Consider the following 8,642-nt stretch of genomic DNA (forward strand, 5'->3'; position numbering starts at 1 on the left):
ATTTGGCCATGTCTAATTCTTTTGGACTGAAGCTGTAGACTAACATTGCATGAATCCTGGAATTCTTATTAAAAATTTTGAATTTTTTTATTTTTTTTTCCAAAATAATTTCGAAAAAACAATACAAAAAGTTTAATAACATCATAAAAACCAAAAAAAAATTTGTGTTTCTTGTTTATGTCTTGTGTCAAATTTTAAGTTTGGTGTCAACTGCATTTTTTTAATTTAATTTTTTTAAAAATTTTCGAAAATTCATGCATTATGTTCTTCATGATCTTCAAGTTGTTCTTGATGATTTTCTTTGTTTGATCTTTACATTTTCTTGTTTTGTGTCTTTTCTTGTTTTTCATATGCATTTTCAAATTGTTAGTGTCCCTAGTACAAAAGTTCTTAAGTTTGGTGTCTTGCATGCCTTTCTTTTCTTAAAAATTTTCAAAAATATGTTCTTGATGTTCATCATGATCTTCAAAGTGTTCTTGGTGTTCATCTTGACATTCAAAGTGTTCTTGCATACATTATTTGTTTTTATCTTAAATTTTTATGTTTTGTTTCATTTTGTTATTTTTCTCTTTCCTCATTAAAAATTCAAAAGTAAAAAAAAATATCTTTTCCGTATTCTTCTCATAATTTTGTTGTTTTTCTCTTCTCTCTTTGTTCTCTTCTTTTTCATATGAGCAGGAACAGTGATAAAGATATACTTGTTGAAGCTGATCCTGAACCTGAAAGGACTCTGAAGAGGAAGCTAAGAGAAGCTAAAGCACAACACTCCGGAGAGGACCTTACAGCAAATTTCGAAAAAGAGGCAGACATGGCAGCCGAACCTGAGAACAATGGTGGAGATGCAAGGAAGATGCTTGGTGACTTTACTGCACCAACCTCCAACTTCTATGGAAGAAGCATCACAATTCCTACAATTGGAGCAAACAACTTTGAGCTTAAGCCTCAATTAGTTTCTCTAATGCAGCAGAATTGCAAGTTTCATGGACTTCCATTGGAAGATCCTCATCAGTTATTAGCTGAATTTTTGCAAATCTGTGACATTGTTAAGACCAATGGGGTTAATCCCAAACTTATGCTTTTCCCCTTTACTGTAAAAGACAGAGCTAGGATATGGTTGGGCTCACAACCTAGAGAAAGCTTGAACTCTTGGGAAAAGTTGGTCAATGCTTTCTAGGCTAAATTCTTTCCACCTCAAAAGATGAGCAAGCTTAGAGTGGAAGTCCAAACTTTCAGACAGAAGGAAGGTGAGTCCCTCTATGAAGCTTGGGAAAGATACAAGAAATTGATCAGAAGGTGTCCTTCTGACATGCTCTCAGAATGGAGCATCTTAGGTATATTCTATGATGGTCTCTCTGAATTGTCCAAGATGTCATTGGACCACTCTGCTAGTGGATCTCTTCATCTGAAGAAAGCACCTGTAGAAGCCCAGGAACTCATTAAAATGGTTGCAAATAACCAGTTCATGTATACTTCTGAAAGAAATCCTGTGGATAATGGGATGACTCAGAAGAAAAGAGTTCTTGAGATTGATACTTTGAATGCCATATTGGCTCAGAATAAAATATTGACTCAGCAAGTTAATATGATTTCTCAGAATCTGACTGGAATACAAGCTGCATCTGGCAGTACTAAAGAAGCTTCCTCTGAAGGAAAAGCTTATAACCCTGAGAATCCTGCAATGGATGAGGTGAATTACATGGGAGAATCCCATGGAAACACCTATAATCCTTCATGGAGAAATCATCCAAATTTCTCATGGAAGGATCAACAAAAGCCTCAACAAGGCTTCAATAATAATAATGATGGGAGAAATAGGTTTGGCAATAGCAAGCCTTTTCCATCATCTTCTCAGTAATAGACAGAGAATTCTAAGCAGAGCCTCTCTGACTTAGCAACCATAGTCTCTGATCTATCTAAGACCATTCTCAGTTTCATGACTGAAACAAGGTCTTCCATAAAAAATTTGGAGGCACAAGTGGGTCAGCTGAGTAAAAGAGTTACTGAAATCCCTCAGAGTACTCTCCCAAGCAATACGGAAGAGAATCCAAGGAGAGAGTGCAAGGCCATCAATATATCCAAAGTGGCCGAACTTATAGAGGAGGAAGAGGCAGTGATTTACAGTGAGGAAGACATCAATGGACGTCCACTGACCACTAAGGAGTTCCCTAATGAGGAACTAATGGAATCTGAGGCTCATACAAAGACCATAGAGATTCCACTGAACTTAATATTACCATTCATGATCTTTGATGAGTATTCTTCCTCTAAAGAGGATGAAGATATTGTTGAAGAGAAAGTTGCTCGGTATCTAGGAGCAATCATGAAGCTGAATGCCAAGTTATTTGGTAATGAGACTTGGGAGGATGAACCTCCATTGCTCATCAATGAACTGAATGCCTTGGTTTAGCAGAAATTACCTCAGAAGAAATCGGATCCTGGAAGGTTCTTAATACCTTGTACCATAGGCACCATGACCTTTGAGAAGGCTCTGTGTGACCTGGGGTCAGGTATAAACCTCATGCCACTCTCTGTAATGGAGAAACTAGGGATCTTTGAGGTACAAGCTATAAGAATCTCACTAGAGATGGCAGACAAATCAATGAAACAGGCTTATAGACTTGTAGAGGATGTCTTAGTGAAGGTTGAAGGCCTTTACATCCCTGCTGACTTCATAATCCTAGACACTAGGAAGGATGAGGGTGAATCCATCATCCTTGGAAGACCTTTCTTAGCCACAGTAAAGGCTGTGATTGATGTGGACAATAGAGAGTTAGTCCTTCAATTGAATGAGGACTACCTTGTGTTTAAGGCTCAAGGATCTTCTTCTGTAAACATAGAGAAGAAGCATGAAAAGCTTCATCCAATTCTCTCCATACAGAGTCAAGTAGAACCCCCACATTCAAATTCTAAGTTTGGTATTGAGAGGCCACAATCAGGCTCTGAGTATCTGTAAAGCTCTGTAAGAGCTTACTGTCAAGCTATTGACATTAAAGAAGTGCTTATTGGGAGGCAACGCAATCTTATTTATCTACTCACATCCATCCACTATTCCCCAAAAATCCATCATAAAACCCCACCTACCTCACCATTCAAATTCAAAACATTTCCTTTCCAAACCCAACCCCTTCTTACACGAATTCCCTCTCTCTCTTACCCTATAAATACCCCTCCTTACCACCTTCAATTTCACACATCATAAACACTTAAACCCCCCTTGGCCGAATTCAAAACACCCCTCTATCTCCTCTATTTCTTCTTCTTCTCCTCTTTTCTTTCTTCTTTTGCTCGAGGACGAGAAAACCTTTTAAGTTTGGTGTGGGAAAAGCTCTACTTTTTGTTTTTCCATAACCATTAATGGCACCTAAGGCTGGAGAAACCTATAGAAAGAGAAAAGGGAAGGTATTTGCTTCCACCTCCAAGTCATGGGAGATGGAGATATTCATTTCAAAGGTCCATCAAGACCACTTCTATGAAGTTGTGGCCAAGAAAAGGGTAATCCCCGAGGTCCCCTTCATGCTCAAAAAGACTGAATATCCGGAGATCCGACGTGAGGTTCGGAGAAGAGGTTGGGAAGCTCTCACCAACCCCATATAACAAGTCAGAATCTTAATGGTTCAAGAGTTCTATGCTAATGCATGGATCACTAAGAACCATAATCAAAGTATGAACCCAAACCCAAAGAATTGGCTCACAATGGTTTGAGGGAAATACTTGGATTTCAGTCCGGAAACTGTGAGGTTGGCATTCAACTTGCCAATGATGCAAGGAGATCCTCATCCTTTCACTAGAAGGGTCAACTTTGATCAAAGGTTGGACTAAGTCCTCACAGACATTTGTGTGGAAGGAGCACAATGGAAGAGAGACTCAAAAGGCAAGCCGGTTCAATTGAGAAGGCCTGACCTCAAACCCATGGCTAGAGGATGGTTGGAGTTCATCCAACGCTCTATCATTCCTACTAGAAACCAGTCCGAAGTAACTATGGATTGGGCTATCATGATCCATAGTATCATGATTGGAGAAGAAGTGGAAGTTCATGAGATCATACCTCTAGAACTATACAAGGTGGCTGACAAGCCCTTCACCTTGGTAAGGTTAGCCTTTTCTCATCTCATTTGTCACCTATGCAATTCAGTCGGAATTGTCATAGAGGAAGACATCCTCATTGAAGAGGACAAGCCCATCACTAAAAAGAGGATGGAGCAAAAAAGAGAGCCCGCTCATGGACCTCAACAAGAGAATGAGGAAATTCCTCATCAAGAAATCCCTGAGATGCTGATGCGTGAGCATCTTTCCTATCTTTTCCTAGTGAATTTGCATCTAAATTGTTGAGTTTAATAAAGAATTAATTATCTTTCAGCCAATATAGATGCTACTTTGAGTCTTTTGCAATTTTTGTTTATTTTAGGTAGCATTTGGCGGAATTTGATGGAGTTTCTGCAGCACAAGAATCAAAGGAGATAGCAGCGAGGAGCGACGCGTACGCGTGACTGATGCGTACGCGTGATTTTGGAGCTTTCCATGGCGACGCGTGCGCGTGACTGACGCATACGCGTGATTTGAAGATTTACTCAGTGGTGCGAGCGCGTGACCGACGCGTCCACGTGACTTGCGAAAAGGACCATCGACGCGTACGCGTGACTGACGCATACGCGTGACATGCGCCACGTGCAGAAAACACAGAAAAACACTGGGAGCGATTTCTGGGCTGTTTTGACCCAGTTTTTAGCCCAGAAAACACAGATTAGAAGCTGCAGAATGGACGAAACAAGTGGTCCCCATTCTATTTCAAATTTACATTCCGTATTCTATAACATTCTACCATGAGCAACTAATCCTCCATTGTTAAGGTTAGGAGCTCTGTCTATTTCTATAGATTTATTTTATTTCTTTTTCTATTTTAATTTATGTATGGATTTATAATTTAAGAATTGTTTTCACTTTTTATTTTTTGAATTTGGGTGGAACGGAAGTATGACCTCTTTCTATTTGAGTTCTTGTATAACTTGGAAAAGCTCTTTACTTGAACAACAGCTTGAAAACATATTCTCCTAAATTTTAATTATCTGGATTTAACGGGATACGTGACATATAATCCTTTTATTTTTGGGTAATTAGAGTTTTTGTGGCATATAAACTGGAATTTGATCATCACCTTCTAATTGGAATTAATTGACTAAGGAATTAGCAGCTAATGAATTTTAGAGGAGACTAGAAAGGTCTAAGGAATTAGGGTCTAGTCACATGTAGTTTGTCATAAATTAAATCCTACATAATTAAAATAGTTAGTAAGAAAAGTTAATCCAGAAAAATAGATAACTCTGAAACCTTAACTGCCTTCTCTATATTTTATTCCCAACTTATTTATCTGCCTATCTTTAATATTCTAAATTTACTGTTAATGCTTTTGAACTTCCAACACTATTTTCTGCTTGTCTAACTAATCCTATCAAACACTATTGTTTCTTAATCCATCAATCCTCGTGGGATCGACCCTTACTCACGTAAGGTATTACTTGGTACGACCCGGTGTACTTGCCGGTTAGTTTGTGGTTAGAAAATCCGCACCATGTTTTTGGCGCCGTTGCCGGAGATCCATAGTGGACTCTGTAGCCTTGTAAAGTCTTGCTTGTTGCAAACGTTGGCTGAAAGTTCTTTCAGGTTCAGGATCAAAGTCTAAGAGATGTTCTTTGTCTCTGTTCCTATGCATACACAAACAGAAAACAAGAAAATATGGGACTCTCTACGTCAGAGTGTAGAGAAGTCCCTGTGAGGTAACCTGTGTAAAGAAATAAAATAAAAATACTAAATAAATAAATAAATAATTAAAAATTGCAATTAAAATTATGACAAAAATTTTGAAATTATTAAACAAAAAAAAGCACCCGACGCGCAAGCGTCGCTGACGCGTACGCGTCATCTAGGGGTGCGAGAAAAATAAAAAGTTACAGAGAGTTGCACGTGCGCGCAGCTCGCTTCGCGCAAATCGCACAAAACCCAGGGCACGTAGACGCATGGCTGACGCTTCCGCGTCATTAAAAAAATCTTGCGACCCACACGTACGCGTGCCGTACGCGTACGTGTCACCTGCGCCGCACACCTCCACCAGTTCGCTGCCAGTTTTTTTTAATTTTTTTATTCTCTCTCCCAAATCCTAATTCTCTCTTGTTCTTTTATCCTTTTATTCTTATTTTAGTATAATATTTGTTTCTTTTTATTTTCAGTTCTTCTTTGCTTGAGGACAAGCAAACCTTTAAGTTTGGTGTTGACGCTTCGCTTATAGGGTTTTTTGTCTATTCTTATGGCACCAAAGGGAGGCGAATCATCTTCACAAAGGAGCACAACCTAAAGAATAAAACAACCGCTCGGATAACTAAGGTGGTTGAGTTCCTTTCATTTTTTTCCTTCCTGCTTTTTTATGTTATTTTCTGGTTTCCTGCTACTTTGTTTTGTTTATTGCATGATCCTTTATTAGTAGATTCATAGGTTCTAGTTTAATTTTCTGTTAAGTGCTTTAATTCTGAAAGATGTCTCATGTATTGCCCACTGAGCTTGAAATCAAAAAGAAAGAAGAACAGATGTAGTGCATGAGAATTTGAGTTTAATTTTTAGAGTAGTCTCATTTACTTAGATGTGGTGGTACTTTCTGTTTTCTGAATGAATGCTTGAACAGTGCATAATTTTGATAGTGAAGTTTATGAATGTTAAAATTGTTGGCTCTTGAAAGAATGATGAAAAAAGAGAAATATTATTGATAATCTGAAAAATCAAAAAAATTGATTCTTGAAGCAAGAAAAAGAAGTGAAAAACACGAAGCTTGCGAAAAAAATTTATAAAAAAAAAGAGAAAAGTAAGCAGAAAAAGCCAATAACCCTTCAAACTTAAAGGCAAAGGGTAAAAAGGATCCAAGGCTTTGAGCATTAATGGATAGAAGGGCCCAAAGGAATAAAATCCTGGCCTAAGCGGCTAAATCAAGCTGTCCCTAACCATGTGCTTGTGGCGTGAAGGTGTCAAGTGAAAAGCTTGAGAATGAGCGGTTAAAGTCGTGATCCAAAGCAAAAAGAGTGTGCTTAAGAACTCTGGGCACCTCTATCTGGGGACTCTAGCAAAACTGAGTCACAATCTGAAAAGGTTCACCCAGTTATGTGTCTGTGGCATTTATGTATCCAGTGGTAATACTGGAAAACAAAATGCTTAGGGTCTTGGCCAAGACTCATAAAGTAGCTGTGTTCAAGAATCAACATACTTAACTAGGAAAATCAATAACACTATCTGAATTCTAAGTTCCTATGGATGCCAATCATTTTGAACTTCAAAGGATAAAGTGAGATGCCAAAACTATTCAGGATTGCAGTTGTAAACCCCACTATAAGAAGAGACATGAACTTAATCGAACTCTCATTCTCATGCAAATTCACATCCTAAGCTTATGTTAGTTTTGGTTGCTTGAGGATAAGCAACAGTTCAAGTTTGGTGTTGTGATGCATGAGCATCTTTCCTATCTTTTCCTAGTGAATTTTAATGTAATTTGTGGAGTTTAATCAAGAATTAATTATATTTTAGCCACTATGGATGCTATTTTGAGTTTTGTGCAATACTGTTTATTTTAGGTAGCATTCGGCTGGATTTGATGGAGTTTCTACAGCACAAGAAGCAAAGGAGATGGCAGCGAGGAGCAACGCACACGCGTGACTGACGCGTATGCTTGATTTGAAGATTTGCTCATCGACGCGTGCGCGTGACCGACGCGTACGCGTGACTCGCAAAAAGGACCATCAACGCGTACGCGTGACTGACGCGTACGCATGACATGTGCCACGTGCAAAAAACGCAGAAAGACGCTTGGGGCGATTTTTGGGCTGTTTTGACCTAGTTTCCAGCCCAGAAAACACATATTAGAAGCTGCAGAACGGACAAATCAAGTGGTCCCTACCCATCAGCTGAAGACTTGTTAATTAATTCGAATTTAAATTCAAATTTGATTTTTAAATAGGAAAAGATATTATTTTAATTTTAATTTTAGTCATTTGATTTTTAAATTATTAGGATTAGTTATAAAAGGGGGATTCAGATCCATCAGATTGGAAGGCAGTACATTTTACCTGAATCCTTATTTTCTCTTTACCATGAGCAACTAAACCTCCATTGTTAAGGTTAGGAGCTCTGTCTATTTGTATGGATTGATTTTATTATTTTTTCTATTTTAATTTATGTATGGATTTATATTTAAGAATTATTTTCGTTCTTTATTTTATGAATTTGGGTGGAACGGAAGTATGACCCTCTTTATAAACGCGTTCTTGTATAACTTGGAAAAGCTCTTTACTTGAACAACAGCTTGAAAACATATCCTCCTAAATTTTAATTATCTGGATTTAACGAGATATGTGACATATAATCCTTTTATGTTTGGGTAATTAGGATTTCTGTGGCATATAACTAGAATTGAACTTCACCCTATACTTGGAATTAATTGACCAAGGAATTGGCTGTTGATGAATTTTAGAGGAGACTAGAAAGGTCTAAGGAATTAGGGTCTAGTCACATATAGTTGCCATAAATTAGATCTTACATGATTAAAATAAAATAATAAGAAAAGTCACTCCGGAAAATAGATAACTCTAAAACCTTAAATGTTTCTTCAT

General features: G+C 37.9%; 1 non-coding gene across 1 annotated transcript; it reads right to left on the minus strand.

Annotated features, from left to right (window-relative positions):
- Positions 1 to 1,204: 1,204 nt before the first annotated feature.
- LOC112774063 (small nucleolar RNA R71) lies at positions 1,205 to 1,308 on the minus strand. Its single transcript, XR_003188575.1, has one exon. It is a non-coding gene; the product is annotated as a small nucleolar RNA R71 (small nucleolar RNA).
- Positions 1,309 to 8,642: the final 7,334 nt, after the last annotated feature.

This window comes from Arachis hypogaea, chromosome 18 (genome assembly GCF_003086295.3).
Source record: "Arachis hypogaea cultivar Tifrunner chromosome 18, arahy.Tifrunner.gnm2.J5K5, whole genome shotgun sequence".
Taxonomy (NCBI): Eukaryota; Viridiplantae; Streptophyta; class Magnoliopsida; order Fabales; family Fabaceae; genus Arachis; species Arachis hypogaea.